General features: G+C 43.4%; 1 protein-coding gene across 2 annotated transcripts in view; it reads left to right on the forward strand.

Annotated features, from left to right (window-relative positions):
• Positions 1-9,129: 9,129 nt before the first annotated feature.
• kank4 (KN motif and ankyrin repeat domains 4) overlaps positions 9,130-18,544 on the forward strand; it is a 56,861-nt gene continuing 47,446 nt past the window's right edge. Inside the window, exon 1 of one of the 2 annotated variants that reach the window (XM_037469225.2) lies at positions 9,130-9,239. The gene's annotated coding sequence lies outside the window, so the exon portion shown is untranslated. Of the gene's footprint in view, positions 9,240-11,853; positions 11,874-18,544 lie in introns of those variants that run through there. The other variant, XM_062563417.1, reaches the window with a different exon arrangement.

An 18,544-nucleotide genomic window follows, 5' to 3' on the forward strand; every position in this document is an offset into this window, starting at 1 on the left:
TTTTCGAAGCCATTTTTGTAGTCATCATGAAGTGCATCAACTTAAATAGGGTTCGATTGAAAAAACAACCCGATTCTTCCTCAATTAAAAGACATAGGTAACTAAGTATTATTGTCTGCAGGACTTCTCCTTTTAGATATATGTGTTTTCCGAACTTAAATAAAGGAAATCTAATGGTCCTCTCCTTCCACCTGGGCTTAACAAGAAGAACAGAACAGAACGGGTCATGTGTTCTGCACTTCGCAATTTAAAGACTGTAGAAGTCTTCTTTCAAAAACGTTATTGATAGTCAATCCAATGTATTTAAAAGCATAACAAAATTAACTAGCAATACTATTGAGAACTCACAGTTTAGGTTTGAAGCTTATTATTATTAATATTATATATAAACATGGGGTCTGTCTTATCACATACGTTATATAGTGTAGTCTGCATTTACAATAACCGTAAAAGTTCCAAATTAGGCCTGTAGTGCGTTGGGAAAAAATATATTCACAGGATAGAAGTTGTGCTTACATGTTTTTTTCGGGTTTTATTTTGAAGATTTTCGCCTCTTTTTCAATGTCACTTATGTATGAACTCAGCCGTAAAATAATTGGCCACTTTCTCTTTTACTTTGGGACCGCGTTTCATTTACATTAACAATCGGAACAGAACTATGGAATGCCGTTTTAGTCAAAATTAAATAAATGAACAAATACACGGTGTTGGAGCTATATTGTTATTTTTGTTTATTTTGGGCTTGAGTTAATTTATAGCTTCATTTATTCATTTATTTTCTTGCTAAGGTTAATTTGGTTTATTTTGTATTTATGCTTTACTTGTATTGTCGTTTATTGGTCACATGGTGTTATGTTCATTTGCATAAAGTAGGTCAAGGTGGGAGGTGCTTCAGGCTAGGAGGGCATATGGTTTTTTACCAGCGTGAGAGAGGCAGCAGGAATGTCTGTGAGCTTACTTATGTGTGTGAATAAACCTCCTTAAACTCAATCTTGGTATGGACAGCACTTTGCTTTGGTACCTCTGAACCTGCGTAAAGCCTAACCATGACCTAGCCTCAAGTGGCCATTTGAGAAGTTTGTTATTATTTGTTTGGTTTAAGTTTATGGACAAATGGCCGCTACATTAAGTAAAAAACCTGGCTCGGGATATATCGTTGGTTTACGTGGATACTGGACTTGTCGTTTGCTGGATTACCGTTTGGAAAGTGGATTACTCACCTGGATGCGGGAGACAAACAAAGGAAAGGGCCTAGGAGTGACGAAGGCGTGGGCTAGATACAGTGCAAACATTGAATAATACGACCCATCCGACAGTGTAAAGTTTCCTTGGACACCGTACTGGATAACGGTGACAATACTGGAGCGCTGGAGCTGCACTACGGAGTGGAGGACATTATCTGCTGCAATTTGAATTCGCAAAGGCCCAAAGCCTTCACAGGTGGTGCGCACGGGCGCGCGCAACAACAACAGCTACTGCGTGCATACAACTCCGTGTACAAAGGCAACCACCGCAACAAACAAAGTTCCACGAGGTATGTGCTTTATTCAGTCTTTGCAAACAACTCTGTGTGTGTGCATGACCGACATCAACAAAGAGTAAAATGTCTGACGTTGCATCTAAAGCCACGAGCGACACGGCGCTTCCTACAAGAAGACGCACAAGTTTTACTGCTAAAGGAATGATGTTTTTTATGCAAACGTGTCAGGAAAAGAGATCGATGCAATGCAGACGAGCCAAATCGTGTATGAATCAGATGGATAAGTTGATGCATTCTGCAGACAATATTGATGCAGTCAAGTCTCTTTTGGATCAAATGATAATATGTGTTGATGAGGCAAAACAACATCATTTGTCATTTGTGTCACTGGACATACCTCAGGATGAGAAGGAGAAACAAGATAAATATTTTGAACAAAAGGAAAAGTGTTTTTCAAGCTTTATTGATGACGTCAAAGGTTGGTTATCAAACACAGGCCATTCATATGAACTTCCGATTAAACCACCTGATAATCCAACTGGTATTGGGCCTGAGGACAGTGTATCCAATAAAGGTTCTGCAATGTGTTCAAAGGCTGGTTCTAAGCTCTCAAAGACTTCATCCAGTTCATCCGCAAAACTATTAGCGCAAGCAGAAAGAGCAGCGTTACAGGAACGCATGGTTGCTCTGAAACAAAGGCATATTTTGGAGGATCAGGAGGAACAAATACGACTTGAACAAGAGGACTTGCGTAAGAAACAGGAACATTTAAGGAGAGAAAAGGAACAACTTGCTCTGGAGGCAGAATTAAAGGTGACAAATGCAAAATTGGAGGTTCTGGAAGTAAGCTCAAAGTGTGGCGGTAACGTGTCAAGATGTGCATCTCAAACATCAGATGGTATGAATTCTTACTTGAAAAGGTCAGAAACTCAAGGGACATATGAACTAAATCCGAATGCTGAACGCTATGTGCCCACCAATAAAAGCTTTGAACCTACCTCCAGTCGCTTGTTAAATTCTGTCCCTGTTGGTGTTCAACCCATCAATTCTCTGGACATTTTGAACATCATGCAGCGTCAAAATGAAATAACTACGCTGTTGGTCCAACAAAACACAGCCTCTGCCCTGCCTATGAGAAATATACCTGTATTTGATGGTGATCCCCTGTATTTCAAATCTTTTCTCAGAGCCTTTGAAAATTGCATTGAGGATAAAACTCAAAATTTCAGTGATCGTCTGTACTTTCTAGAACAGTATACAAGGGGGCAACCAAGAGACATTGTAAGAAGTTGTCAACATATGCCCTCTGAACCAGGTTATCAAAGAGCAAAAGCGCTTTTGATTGAACATTTTGGCAGTGAACATAAGATCTCTTCTGCTTACATGGACAAAATCAACAACTGGCCCTCAATAAAACCTGAGGATGTTAATGCTTTGCAGTCATTTGCTTTGTTCCTTCGAGGTTGCTCCAATATAGTACATCATATAAAGTATATGAAGGAGTTGGACATGCCAGCTAACCTCAGGACGATCCTAATGAAACTCCCATACAAGCTGAGGGAAAAGTGGAGAAATGTGGCATGTGACATACTGGAACAAACTGGAAACAGAGCAGTGTTTGTTGATTTTGTGAATTTCATTGAAAAACAAGTCAAAATTGTTTCAGATCCTCTGTTTGGAAATATTAATGATGTTTCTCCAGCCAGCTATACAAAGCTATCCATGCAAGTTAACCAGAAAAGGAAAAGTGGTACATTTGCCACCAGCATTAATGCACCAAAGGATGGACATAGAGAAATGGAAAACTTGACAGCTCACAGTAACCAGCTCAAATGTATGTTCTGCTATCTTACCAATCACACTCTGGAAAAATGCTTTCAGTTTAGAAGAAAGACACAACAGGACAAGATTCAGTTTCTAAAGGAGAAGGGCGTTTGTTTTGGGTGCTTGAAACATGGACACACGAGCAAAGACTGTAGGAGTCGTTTGGATTGTGAAGTGTGTCACAGGAAACACCCATCTGTCCTGCATGTGGAGAAGGATATTACAAGGATAACCTCCAAAGAAACTGTAAGCACTGTACCCGGGAAGCAGCAGACGTGTGGTCATATTGGGGCTGGTGATGAGGATACTGCCGTCTTTTCCATTGTGGCTGTGCAGGTGAAAAGTCAGAAAAGTAATAGAGTTGTGCATACTTATGCTTTCCTGGATCCTGGGAGCTCTGGTACCTTCTGTACTACAAGTTTGGCTGAAAGGCTGGGAGTATCAGGAAAAAACTGTAATGTAGTGTTGAGGACAATGGGGCAGACTAAAACCATTAACACTACTATCGTTACCGGTCTGGAGGTGTCTGGATTCGACACCGATGATTTTATTGAGCTACCATCTGTTCTGACACAAACAAAAATGCCTGTATCTAAAGTCAATGTGCCATGTCAGGATGATGTTGCCAAATGGGCGTATTTGAGTAGCATTAGGCTACATGAAGTAGATGCAGATGTAGACTTGCTCATTGGAACCGACTCCTCTAAAGTTTTGGAGCCATGGGAACTGATAAACAGTCAATGCGGTGGACCGTATGCAGTGAGGACCAGAGTTGGCTGGGTCATAAACGGGCCTCTTCGTGCTGGAGACTCTGAAGGTACTGGTGTCAAATCAGGATGCATTGTTGTAACTGCTAATCACATATCTGTGGAACACTTGGAAAGTATGTTGATGCAACAGTATAATCATGACTTTATTGAAAGAACAAGTGATGAACAACTTGAGATGTCAAGAGAAGACATTAAATTCATGAAAATTGTGGAGAGTACGACAGTGCTTAACAATGAACATTATTACATTGACTTACCTTTCAGAGTTGACAATCCTGTTTTGCCAAATATTCGCTGCATCGCACTACAAAGACTCCAAGGCCTGAAGAGGAGATTTAATAGAGATATTTCATTCAAGGCTCAATACGTTGATTTCCTTAACAACATGTTAAAACAAGGATATGCAGAAAAGGTTCCCACAAATGACCCCACTCTGGAACAAGGAAAGGTGTGGTACATTCCCCACCATGGTGTACATCATCCAACCAAAGGAAAGTTGCGTGTTGTGTTTGATTGCGGCTGTACTTATAAGGGTACATCATTGAACAGTCAGCTCCTGCAGGGCCCAGACTTTACTAACACGCTAATTGGTGTCCTCCTTCGGTTTAGAGAAGAGCCCATCGCTGTTATGGCTGATATCAATGCCATGTTCCATCAGGTCCGGGTTCCATATAAGCACGTTAACTTCTTGCGCTTTCTATGGTGGCCCAATGGAGACGCTACAGCGGAGCCAGAGGAATACAGGATGTGCGTGCATTTGTTTGGAGCTGTATCCTCACCAAGCTGCTCAAACTATGCACTGAGGAGAACTGCTGAGGATAATGCACTGCAATACTCACCCGATGTCCTCCGTACAGTCAAGACAAATTTCTACGTGGATGACTGTCTTAAGTCTACTGTGACAGAGGAAGATGCAGTGGAGCTCATACATGGATTAACATCTCTCTGTAAAAAGGGCGGCTTCCATCTCCAAAAGTGGGTCACAAATAACTCAAATGTGTTTGCACTTATTCCTAGTGACATCAGAGCAGTGGGTGTGGGGAACATGGATTTGGACAGAGATCAACTCCCTGTGGAAAGAGCTCTGGGGATGCAATGGTGTGTTCAAGGAGATACGTTCAGCTTCAGGACTGCAGTTCAGGAACGTCCACACACTAGGAGGGGCATCCTTTCTGTGGTGAGCTCTCTTTACGACCCGCTGGGTTTTCTGTCTCCTTTTATAATACCTGCCAAGTTACTGTTACAGGAGCTGTGCAGAATGAACTTCAAGTGGGATGAGCCAGTTCCCCATGACGTCTCCGAACATTGGTCTGAGTGGCTCTCTGAACTTCAGCATATGAGTGGATTTAAGGTGGAACGGTGTATTAAACCCAAAACCTTTGGAACACAAGTGAAAGCAGAACTGCATCATTTTTCAGATGCCAGTCAAACAGGATATGGCACTGTTTCATACTTGAGATTGGAGAGCACTGACAATGTGCATGTTTCATTTATCACAGGCAAGGCTCGTGTCGCTCCTCTAAAGCAACTAACCATTCCACGCCTTGAGCTTGCTGCAGCTGTGCTTGCTGTTCGAGTGAACACAATGCTGTTGAAAGAGCTACAGTTGCCATTGCAAAGGTCATTCTTTTGGACTGATAGCACTACTGTTCTCAAGTACATCTTCAATGAAACAAAGCGCTTTCACACATATGTTGCCAATCGTGTCAGCACCATAAGAGAATCCACAGACAAAGATCAGTGGAGGTATGTAAACACCAAAGACAATCCTGCAGATGAAGCTTCTCGAGGACTAAGAGCTCAGGAGTTTGGGAAAGGAAAATGGCTAAAAGGACCGGACTTTTTGCTCTTGCCCCCCACCAGGTGGCCAAAGCTTGACTTGGACTCCTCTTCCATTCCATCTGATGATGCGGAGGTGAAAAGGGAACTCAAGGTGAATGTTGTTACAATACACAGTGACAATCCCCTCAGTCAGCTCATTCACTATTTTTCATCCTGGAGAAAGCTTAAAACATCAGTGGCCTGGCTGATGGAGCTGAAAGAAAGACTTTTACTTTTGAGCCGAAAGAGGAAAGAATATGTGGTCAACCAGAATGAGAATGTGGAAAAGGAGATTAAAAAATTCAAAGCCGCACTTGGAAAATCCAGCTTGACACCAGAGCGCTTGGAGGAAGCCGAAAAGGCAATAATTCAGTTTGCGCAAAACCAAAGATTCAGTACTGAAATTTCCTCACTAAAACGTGACCCAAAGACTGTTTTTAAAGACAGTCCTCTGTATCGCCTCGACCCCTTCATCGAAGATGGCATCCTCAGAGTTGGTGGACGTCTGTTTAAATCTGCACTGCCGTGGGAGGTAAAGCATCCTGTGATTCTGTCAAAGGATTTGCACGTTTCCCAGCTCATATTGCGTTACATCCATTGCCAACTTGGACATGCTGGACGCAATCACATGCTGCACAGATTGAGACAGAAGTATTGGATCATAAATGCCAACTCTGCGGCCAGGAAGATTCTCTCACAATGTACAGTGTGCAGAAGGTACAGAGGAAAGCTTGGAGAACAGAAGATGTCCGACTTACCGGAGGAACGAGTTGTGCCTGATAACGCACCCTTTACAAATGCGGGAGTGGACTATTTTGGACCATTGGAGGTGAGGAGAGGTAGAACTGTGCTGAAGCGATATGGAGTGATATTTACTTGTATGAGTAGCCGCGCAGTACACCTTGAGGTGGCGCACTCCCTCGACACAGACTCCTGCATCAATGCTGTGCGAAGATTTATCTGCAGAAGAGGACCTGTGACAAGTATAAGGTCAGATAACGGCACAAATTTTGTTGGTGCGAAGAAGGAACTGAGGCAGGCATTGGCCGCTTTAAATCATTCTAAAATTGAAAGGACTTTTGTGCAGGAAGGAATGACGTGGAGTTTTAACACCCCAGCTGCATCTCACCAAGGTGGCGTTTGGGAACGTTTGATTCGCTCTGTGCGCAGTGTACTTACCTCTGTTGTTGGACAGCAACTGCTGGACGAGGAAGGCCTGCAAACGCTGTTTTGCGAGGTGGAAGCGATACTCAATGATCGGCCAATAACTAAGGCTTCAGAAGATCCCAATGATTTAGAAGCGCTTACTCCAAATCACATTCTCCTGTTAAAAGGCAAGCCTATTCTGCCATTAGGTCTGTTCGAGAAATCTGATCTGTACATTAAGAGGAGATGGAGGCAAGTGCAGTACGTTGCGGAGCTTTTCTGGAAAAGGTGGACAGCAGAGTATTTGCTTGTAATGCAAGAAAGGCAAAAGTGGATGAAGCAGAAGAGAAACTTTATTCTAGGAGATATTGTTGTAATCGCTGATGCCACAGCTCCAAGAGGCTCATGGATGATGGGCAGAGTTCTAAGCACCACAGCTGACTCCAGAGGACTGGTTCGCTCGGTGAAGGTCCGAACGAAGAACAGCATCTTGGACAGACCAATAACCAAGCTCTGTCTTCTCTTGGAGGCAAATAATTGACTATACAATTCATTCTTTCTCCTATCTCTGTCTTCCATCTATTTGTTTCTTTCAGGTGTGGAGAATCCAAAGATGTGAAGATTTCAGTTTAATGCTTAAGCTACAATTAGAAAATAGCTCCTTTTTTGATAAAGGTTAATTGTGGGTAAAGTACCGTCACAATTAGGGGCTGGGTTGTTGGAGCTATATTGTTATTTTTGTTTATTTTGGGCTTGAGTTAATTTATAGCTTCATTTATTCATTTATTTTCTTGCTAAGGTTAATTTGGTTTATTTTGTATTTATGCTTTACTTGTATTGTCGTTTATTGGTCACATGGTGTTATGTTCATTTGCATAAAGTAGGTCAAGGTGGGAGGTGCTTCAGGCTAGGAGGGCATATGGTTTTTTACCAGCGTGAGAGAGGCAGCAGGAATGTCTGTGAGCTTACTTATGTGTGTGAATAAACCTCCTTAAACTCAATCTTGGTATGGACAGCACTTTGCTTTGGTACCTCTGAACCTGCGTAAAGCCTAACCATGACCTAGCCTCAAGTGGCCATTTGAGAAGTTTGTTATTATTTGTTTGGTTTAAGTTTATGGACAAATGGCCGCTACACACGGTAATGCATAATGACACTGCATTTCATAATAAATAAATGAATAAAAACACGGTAATGCATAATGACACTGCATTTCATAATAAATAAATGAATAAAAACACGGTAATGCATAATGACACTGCATTTCATAATAAATAAATGAATAAAAACACGGTAATGCATAATGGCACCGTAATGCATAATGACCCAGTATTTCATTTCACGTTCCTATATGCAAATCAGGGGGCGTGGCTATCTATCACATTCAGAACAGACAACGGAGACGTGTGCAAAAAGGGCTGGCTAAGGCAGTGTTTCTCAACTGGTGGGCCGTTTGTCTAGAGCTGCCGAAGTCGGAACCGCAAGCCCTAGTACTTCCAGAAAACCCTCAATATGTGTCAAAATAGTATCTGCAGATAACCCATGTTGATCGATTTGATCCGCTAATGCTAGCATGCTATCTCGGAGCCCACCGATGTCTTCCATTATGTCAACACTCTCACGTCCCTTAGCCCAGTAGTTCTCAACTTGTCTGGCTCCGGGACCCACCTTTACCCCTTAATGACAAGCGGCGACCCAATTCGATCGGGGGGGGGGGGGGGGGTGGGGGTGCTTCCGCGTTCGCTAGCGGTGTCGACGGCACACGGCTCTGTCGTCTGTTCTGAATGTGATAGATAGCCACGCCCCCTGATTTGCATATAAGAACGTGAAATGAAATACTGGGTCATTATGCATTACGGTGCCATTATGCATTACCGTGTTTTTATTCATTTATTTATTATGAAATGCAGTGTCATTATGCATTACCGTGTTTTTATTCATTTATTTATTATGAAATGCAGTGTCATTATGCATTACCGTGTATTTGTTCATTTATTTAATTTTGACTAAAACGGCATTCCATACAGAACGACCCTGATCTCCGATCACAGCTGTGAGGAGCAATGTCGGCCTTCAGCCGGCAGGGGGCAACATTGTAGATGTAAACGGTGGTGGAAGTGTCGAACATTATTCCCTCCTCCACCGGAGCATCTCTCCATCTGACAGTCAGCAGAAGCTTTCCCTCCGCGAATATAAAGGTAAGACTCAACTGCGGGTTTTCAGCTTTCTGCGTCATTAGATGAACTAAAAATCCACTCGAAAGGCTGCCCGCAACGCGTCGTGTGTGGAATCTGCGCCTTCGGCTCCTGTGTCTCAGTTGTAGTGTGTTGATTTCTAACAAGGCGTCAGTGTGTGGTGTTCCGGGCGCGCGTTTCTCATCAAACAATTGCATGCAGAGCAAAGCAAATGAGCAATGCCCGGTGTGTCGTTTGCTTTCACGCAGCGAGTATAGGCATTTCCCGGCATGCGCTGGTCTTCGGGCTATGCAGGACGAGCCGCCGCTGCAGCTGCAGAGGGGCTGCTTGGTCAGCAGCGAGAATGTGTCGATGGTCAGGAGCCTACCTACTGCGCCTCAGCTTCCGGAGTCACTATTCATTTTCTCGCTTGGTGATCAAGTGATGTTGCAGCAAAGATGCCGATACCGTAGTGGAAGGAGGGCAGTCAGGACTGTAGCCCCGTGGTAGTGATGGAGCTGCAGCAAATTCACCATCCGTGTGTTATCTTTGCAATCTCCAGTTCTGGTCTTGCTTTTATCAGTGCATTTCTTCACCAGAAACACCTACTTCATAGGAATTGGTTTGGGATCATTTTAAACTCTACACATAGTTTAATAAAGACTTGCCTAGTGGTGTAGATTTAATTACACATGTAATAACCGGCGTGTGTGATCACAGATTTAACACCGGTGGGGAGGTGTTATGTTCTCTCACATCCCATCTAAAGCCTGACCAGGGGAGGCATTATAAATCCCCATCACCTCCTGATATCATCATTTTCTCAAGCAGAGACTTTGTTGCTTACACTCTGAACTATGCAGATCATGCCGCCCGTGTCCTGAACTATGTGAAATCTACATAAGTTCTTGACTGGCAATTGTTACACAGTGAAGAAGGTCACTTGATATATTTGAAGAAAAAAAAATGAGATGAGGGCGGAATTGTACTCCCCCTGAACTCTACAGTCAGCCCGTTGTGGCAGATTTTCACTATTTTTCAGATGACACAAAATCCAAGAAAATCCACCTGTTTCGCACTGATTTTGTATAAGCTACACCTACTGTGAATTTGAGTATTTCAGAAATACCAGCTCCTACTGGTCCACCCAACAGGAATGTAACCCCCTAACCTGTAGGAGTAATGAGGACCATTCTCCATGTGAGCAACCGAGTTGGCCTTTATCAAGGCAGGCTTTGTCCCAGGAGACACAGAGCTCTCACGCCCGGAGCAGCAGAGGTTGGCGGTGTGGCAGCTCAAAGTCCTGGCCCATGACATGACCCCACTCCCTCTACAGCCTCCACCCATCTTCTCTCCCAGGAGGGGATCACCGGAGGGAAAATTAAAGCATGTTGAGCGACGAGCAATGGTGCACACCGAGAATGAGAGGCATGTCCTGCGGTTTAGATTACCTCTCAACCACAAACCCGCCTGTATACAATATATACCTTCTACTGTTTGACCATTTCATTACAACAACAAAAACAGACCCAAGTTAGTTGTTTCCACCTGCTTTTAGTCTTTGTGCTAAGTTGGCCTTCTGTGACCAGTGGCTTTAGACTCTCTTTAAGAGAGCAAACTCTCTTCTGGGTACTCCGGAGAATGTTGAACATTACCTCGAATGGTTTAAATTCTTGAAGAGGTATTTCTTGTTATTTGATCAAAAAGAAACTCACACAGGGATATGCAGTGAATCTTAGCTTTGAAGAAGTCGAAATAAGCAAATGCAGAAAAATTTAGATTAAGTTAAACCTTTCACTGATACTTACTATTATTATTGTTGTGGCCATGACTGTTTGTTGTCTAATTCATCAAAAAATGGGGCAAAGTCTTAACTTCAGCCCTCTTAACAGGTTTCAAAATTTATTGGATTTATTGCTTTCATATTTTTGCATTTGGGATGTGGCAGAGGGCTAAAAAAATATTTCAGTAATTCACAAGTTTAATCCATTTTTTAGCCCTTGGCCATCTGTTTGAATCAAGATAAACTCGTTAAAGGCTGTTTTTGCCACAAAAGCTGTTATTGCCTTGCTCCCCCATCTGCTAGTGTACTTATTTTTCCTGAAAGTCCCAGGCGACATCTCACACAGCCAGTGTTCACAAGAGAGAGTGTGTGTGTGTGTGTGTGTGTGTGTGTCAGCAAAAAGGGGGTTAATGAGATCACTTATGTCTGTGCGCATAACCCCGCATGCATATGTGCATACATCAGATCAGATTAGGAGGATTTCTCCCTCGCTCCCTTTCACATACTGAGAGACTCCCGTCTGATGCATGCTAACAAAGTGGGTGTATCCAGCCCAGCCGCTGTGATGTTAGGAAACAGCAACTCTTCCATCCTACTCAGTCTGTTTCAGGCGGTCTGTCTGCCCGCTCTCCTTTCACTCGCCACTATTCCATCACCGCCCAGGATACACTTACACGCCGTACCCACGCAGGTGGACCGGATTTATGTCTCGGTGGACTGAAGAGTTCGACTGATAGAGCCGATATATACGTGCGTTACCTGGGGAAGCGCTGGGGATCTGTAGTGGTGCTGTGGAGGCTGAAGTTTCATCCGCCCCCCCCCCCCCCCCCTCGCTACGTTTTTTGTCCCAGAGGATACCACACACAGCTGCAGAGGTAAGGGAAGGGTAGATGTGGTCTGCACTTTTGTCTATTTCTATTTCAGCTCTCATGTTTTCTTTTTCAGTGGTTTCTTGTGTGACTCATGAGGTTCTATTTGATCAGCTATTGATTCATCACATTCCTTCTTTATCTTCATTCTGTTTTCGCTTTATGTGTCATCCGGTATTCTGCATTCCCATGTTTATTTTTTTTTCTATCCTCTTCCTTGTAATTGTCATTTCTGGAAGTGTAGCTACATTTTACCAGCACACATTTACATACATTTCAGCGTAACGACTCCAGCCTTAAACGCCTTTCTCTCTGCATGCTGATTAGTTTTTATATCTGTGTGGTAATTAGCTAGAAATGAGGCATACATATACATATTTGCCACCACACCGTCAAATGGAATATCTATCTCTTTATATTGACCGGTTGGTCTTCTCTGAAACATTTTCTTAGCTGGAAACCAGGTTTCAGTAAAATTCCCTTCATTTGTCACTTCTGTCTGTTAGCTGAAGCCTGCCACGTGCACATATTCATGCGATTGCAATACACATTGAAAAGGGCAAGGTAAGCAGGCGAAGGATCAAGATGAGACGATTTCCCAAGCGATGGTTGTCATTCGGAGTGATCCTATATTCCACCTTTGCATGGTTGCTCCTTAGCATCCATTCACTCGGCATCTTTGGCTCGCTTGCTACCCCTCTGTTTCCACCTCTCACTCTCGCTGATGCCAAACCTCCCTGTCTCTCTCCATCCCTGCTCTTTTACGGTCTGTATCCCGAGTTAGTCGTGGTCATTGCGCTGCCTGCCGGCCTGCCACAGAGCGTTGGCCATGGTTGGTTGACTAACCGCTACACAACATTAGAAAGGCAAAGCGTTCCTGTTCCACGTTTACAGGGCGTCACATTGTTCGTGTGGCTTTGTTTTGTGCCGCGTTCGCGTTAAGATCCATCAGCGCTCAGGTTAATGGGCACATTGTTTCATGCACACATACTGACAAACACACACACACTGACCCGTATTCATGTCCAGTCCCGTACATGTTTGTCTTTAAATACATGTGTGTGTGTGTGTGTGTGTGCGTTTCAGCGTGATTTCCTTGAAGGCGCAGAAAGGTGACTCACTCCATCTCACAGGCTACTTGGCCGATAGGTGCGTTCTCTTTCAGGGGGCCATGATGTGTGATTTGGAAATAGGCCTTGGCAGGTGAAACGTCAGGAAAAGAACACATGTAACACTTCCTCTTTTTTTAGCTCTCCAGTCTTTAAGGTTGTTGGGGAAGATCTGAGAAGGTTTTGTAATCCCAAATCTAGGGGGCGTGGGATTTTAACATTAACAGCTCCAGGAACTACAATGTTTGTCTGTTAATTTTGTTCCAGACTGAATAAATAAAAAAAATGCTTTGAGAGCCAAGAGTCAAACCACCAACCCAAGCGCATCCCACTGCTCCATCATCACCCCATATTTGTGACTGAAAGACTGTCATATCCTTGTCATTGGGAATTGTTAATTACTATGAGGTTTCCCGTTTATTTTGTGCCATAATCAGATCAGATTTTTTTCCCAATACTTTATTGTAAATTTATTTATTTTAAGAATCTGCAAAAAAAAAATACCATTTCACCACTTGTGAAACGGTATTTGACTTTAGTGCAATGACATGATAAGCTAAGCTGGTGAACATTCTAAACTTAATACATAAGATTATACCCATGAGCATATTAGCATTTTCCTTGTGAGCATGTTAGCATGCCGATGCATGTGTTTAGCTCAAAGCATTGTTGATCAGATTGCTGACAGAAGGAAAAACAAAAATGACTTTGTGGGGTAAGGCCGAATGTCGTGAATAGTCAAGTAATCCACTTCTGTCCTGCAGTGGAGGTCAGACCATTAAGGACCAAGCCTTAGGTAGAACTGTATAGGAAAAGCTTAGCAGCTTAATCGGATGGAAAGTGTGTTAAAGCACAGAAACGGACGCACACCCACGCACACAAACACACACACACACACACACACACACACACTGGGCCCACCCAGAATCTGCAGCCACTCCAGAGAGCATTTTAGGGTTGCTACTCTGGTTCACAGCAGAGCACAGTACACAAAAAATCACGCTTTGCCTGTCTCCCATCGCCATGCACTAAATAAACTCTTGCGTTATATACAGCATGGTAACTATATACGTACTCGTCATCGGCTAAGAAAAAAAAAAACACAAACCACATTGCAGATGTCACGCAGTGATGGGTGCGTGTCTGGCACGTGTTACAGGTTGTCGTCTCACCGCGCGAGATGGGCAGTAATGTGCACAGTGTGTGTCCGTGTGTAAAGTTGGCCGACGCACGTTGATGCCAGCCTGTCTCTGTCTGGAATGGCCGAGCGCCCGGCGCTCCCACGCGGCTCGTGCTTTCAAGACTTTCCCATCCACTGACTCCTCGAAGGGCGTCTCTGAACCCGTAAATGGTATTTTTGGCCCACACTGCAGGAATCTGTTTGCTCCAAAATGTGTGTGCTTAATTGACGGCTGAAAGGGATGAAGGTGCTCATTTCCCTCCCTAAACCAATAGTCCGCAACGTAATATAAAGCTCGACAATAAAAGTGTGCTTTAGTCTAGAGTCCGACAATAGGTTGGATTTGTTTTATCTCCACGTTATTTCTTGTTTCATCAAACAGGTAGTAGAGCCGGGGCTAAGGAGCTTTAGGGCTCCTTAGCAGTGCTCAGGGAGGGAGAGGGACTCCCTAAACTCTGCGTCTGTCAGTCAAAGAAGCCAAAAAAAAAAACCTTCTCGCTGAGAACACACACAGATACACGAGAGTCAGCAGGCTAGCACTCACTCACACACCCGCACACACACACACACGGACGCCTACGGATAGCAGTGCTAATCCCGTTCCCTGTTGACACGCTATTCCTCAGCCGCGCCGTGCTTTCACAGCTCTGTCTCTCCATGTTGGTCTCCGGAAGCCAGAGGTGTTGCGGCCTCCTATCGCTGTCAGCAGAAGGGTGACTTCACACCGCGCCGGAGGTGTGTTGATGCTCCGTGCCTGCAGCACATCTGCTCTGCAGACCGTAAGCTTCCCACAGAACGCATCGCCTAACCAAACAATTTGGTGACTTTGGTCGTCAAATGGTATTTTATTGGATTACGCAACTTAAGTGAATACATTTAGGACATATTGGTATAAGAATTAAGAGTATATTTACTTTGAGCTTTCTCTTTAATATTCATTTTCCAAGGATCACATGACTCACGTAAGTAAAATATTATAAATGTATGGATTCAGAGAAGGTGGTAAATTGGGTTTAACTTTGACAAAATGAAGAGTTTGTACACACACTTTGCCCCCTGACAATTCATGAGTTTGTTGTGGCTGATTCTGCCCGTTTCTGAACCGTAGCCAGCTGGCTCACCTCATCGCACAGGTAGATGCTCTAGAAGCACATTTTGTGTTTAAAGAATGTCAGCTGGAGTAGATCACAGACGTAGTACCCTCCTTTCAAATCTGATGTATTTTGTCGGCAAACCTACTTGAGTCATTCTGTGTTGTCACATAGCAGGTCACAACAGTACTACCACTGTGAAGCTGACGATCACTAAATGAATTTAACTTAAGTACCAGACAAAGAGCAACACAAAAGTAGCTGCCATGGCAATTTCCCTTTGTTTACCTTTATGGGTCTGTATGAGGATGTCAGGCAGGTATCGTTGTGTCAGGCTACAGGGCAAATATATATTCCTATTGATCATCATCGCCCTTCAACTGCTGCACTTTCAACCAGAATACATAACTAAACACAACACCTTTTTATCAATTCAGAGTAGGTGGGCCGTCACATATTTTTTTGCTTTATTGCAACTTTGCATTTATCTTGTCCCATTGTTATGTTGTAATTGCTGTTTTTTTATTTATGTCACATCTTCACCTGACTCTTCTCCTGCCTTTTAGCCAGAACAATCCCACTGTTTACCTGTGACGAGTATCTTTGTGAAAAAAGCCAGTGGATTATGTGGCGCGTAGATTTGCAATGTGTTTCGGTAGCAGTGCTAAACTCACCCTGAGTTGGTTTTCAGTTCAATGCTGAGAGGAACTAGGGTGATCAGAGGAACACTACAGGCTGCAAAGCTTTGGTTTTATTCCTTCTCTGTCCCTGCACTCATTGGCTTGGGGAGTAGACCTTGAGGGGGGGTCAGTGTTGCCGACACGGCAACTTTCTCGCTGGATTTACAGACATTTTGTGTCGCGAGCTACTTTTCTTGGGAAAACGTTTGGCCCGACCACCTGGGCTTTGTGGTAGATTTCTTCAAACACCTCACTCTTGCTAGTTTGTCAAGGTGCCCGACCCCAGCCTTTAATAAGTATGTTGTCAAAATGTCCTTAAGCGTACCAAAAAAATGCTTCAAAAACCTCTGAAAACGTCCCTCCTTGAGATGATCACGGACAAGCATTCATCGTGTCTACAGCATGCGCTGGCTTTTCATACTTACCCATCTCAAAACCTTTTTGTGAATTGTGGTCAATGACCTAAGCTATGTTAAACCCCCGGTATGACCCTTGAAAAATAAGGGTCAGATGTTTTTTAGTTTCAGTTATGTATTCAGGGAGTATTCTAAAACCACAGCTCCACCCGAAAGCCCCACAACGGGGCATTTCTCAAGTAGCAGAACAATGGCTGGGTTCATCCTTACATTGTTTCCCCAACGTTGCATCCTCACCACCTGCTCCGTAATGGGTTCCTGGCATTGACAGGGAGGAAAAAACAGAGTCTGTCGTGAGAGAGGAGTCCAGAGTGCACAGGGAAACACGGGACTTCCTAATGGAACCTTCATCACTAAATGCTGTGTTGTAATTGGCTCACGGAAAGGAGGCAGGAACTTCCTGTCTGAGTGTTGTTGGAAGGGACCACTCCTTACAAAAAGTTAGACTTATTGTGCGTGTGCTTGCATTTATGTGTGTTGGGTTGGTGTCCTGAACCTTAAATACCCTCTGGCTCTCTAAGTGTATATTTGAATATTTGAGATGCTCGTGTGTGTATAAATATATTGTTTGTGGATATAGTGGGTTTTTCTTCTTGTTGAGGTTGTGTGAGTGTTGTTGCCTGTGCAGACTGAACCTTGACATTCTGGACATCTGCTTTAGCGGTCTATCTATGCGTATACCTGCTTGGTTTGCACACATTCCCTTCACCTTTTCTACCACTCTGCAGTTTTACAGCTTTTTCCGCTTTCTCCCTGACATCAGCATCCACCTGCAGGTTTTGATTATACGTTTTTCCTAAGGTGTTTGATTTTTGCTACCCAATGTGCTGCGCTTAATGTGTCCATGGTTCAATTATCCCCACTGTGCATACTGTGCCTCCAGATAATACGTCTTTTCCGTGTGAGTTCAATGGCTAAAAGGCAGCCACTCTGTCAGTGACTGCATGGCCCTGTGCCGCTCTGGCTGGCAGCAGCAGGAGTTTTTAGGGAGAATTGCGAGTAAACCACAGCTATGTAAGAATGTAGAGGACTGTTACTGTTGCGGTGGCTGCTGGACAATAGTGTGAAGTAAAACAGATTTAAGTGTGGAATCAAATTGAGCCAGTTGTATTTTTTCTCTAGACTGGTTTCAAACTTAAGACTGTTTTTATGACATAACAGACTGACTCATCACAGAACAGTATATTGATATTTGAAAATGAATACAGAAATGTCCATGTCTTTCCTTGTATTAGGTTTCTTAACATATGCATAGATGTTCAAATACAAGCCATTGCTTATTCTCACATTACACACACATACACACACACTCCAACACAAACAAACAAGCACGGTCGACTTACTACCTCTTCCTGCACTGTGGATTTATTTGCTACTTTGCTAATATATAATTGTGCAATTAAAAAATAAGTATTTGTGTTTTTGATTTCAGATTATGTATGTCTTGTGATGGTAAAAAGGAGTTAAAAAGCAGTATTGTGGTATTATTTAGTCCTAATGTGCTTGCAAGTAGACACCTCTTTGCATCTGACCTACTTAGTGACAGGTTCTATGTTTTTATGTTTGTTCATGATGGAAGTAAAGATGGCCACAAAAAAAGAAGAGATGAAACAAAGATGAAAGACTGAAGGGAAGTTTCTTTTAGAGAGAGAAAGTGTGTGTGTGTGTGTGTGCATGCACAAAGCTTGTTTGATGTTCTTCCCATCTTTCAGACTAACTTATGAGGGCTTGCACCAATGGGTTGCATGAAGCTCAGGAATGTAGATCAACAGATGCTGCGTATAGCTGTGCGCATCAGAGTGATTATGTGGGAAAGCACCTGCAAGTATGTAGTGTCAGTCCATGCACACACACACACACACACACACACACACACACACACACACACACACACATGAGTGTAAGCTACCAGGTTATGAACTCTCAGATGTGGGTGTGTGTGTGTTTAGTGAGAACCTTCCTTGTGTGAGTTGCGGAGGGTTTGGCCTCAGTAGAGCTGCTGCCTGACTTGGATTTAATGAGCCCTGAACTTTTTCTGCTGCATTCTGTTTCTCATGGCGGACCATACAGACACTACCCTATTTGTTTTATATGTTATGTGCATATTCATATATATATATATATATACATACAGTGTTCCCAGTACATTCTGGAAACCAATGGAGCCAACATATGTCTTTCATGTAGAGGCTATGAAATAC

The sequence above is a fragment of the Pungitius pungitius genome, chromosome 7 (assembly GCF_949316345.1).
Source record: "Pungitius pungitius chromosome 7, fPunPun2.1, whole genome shotgun sequence".
Lineage (NCBI taxonomy): Eukaryota > Metazoa > Chordata > Actinopteri > Perciformes > Gasterosteidae > Pungitius > Pungitius pungitius.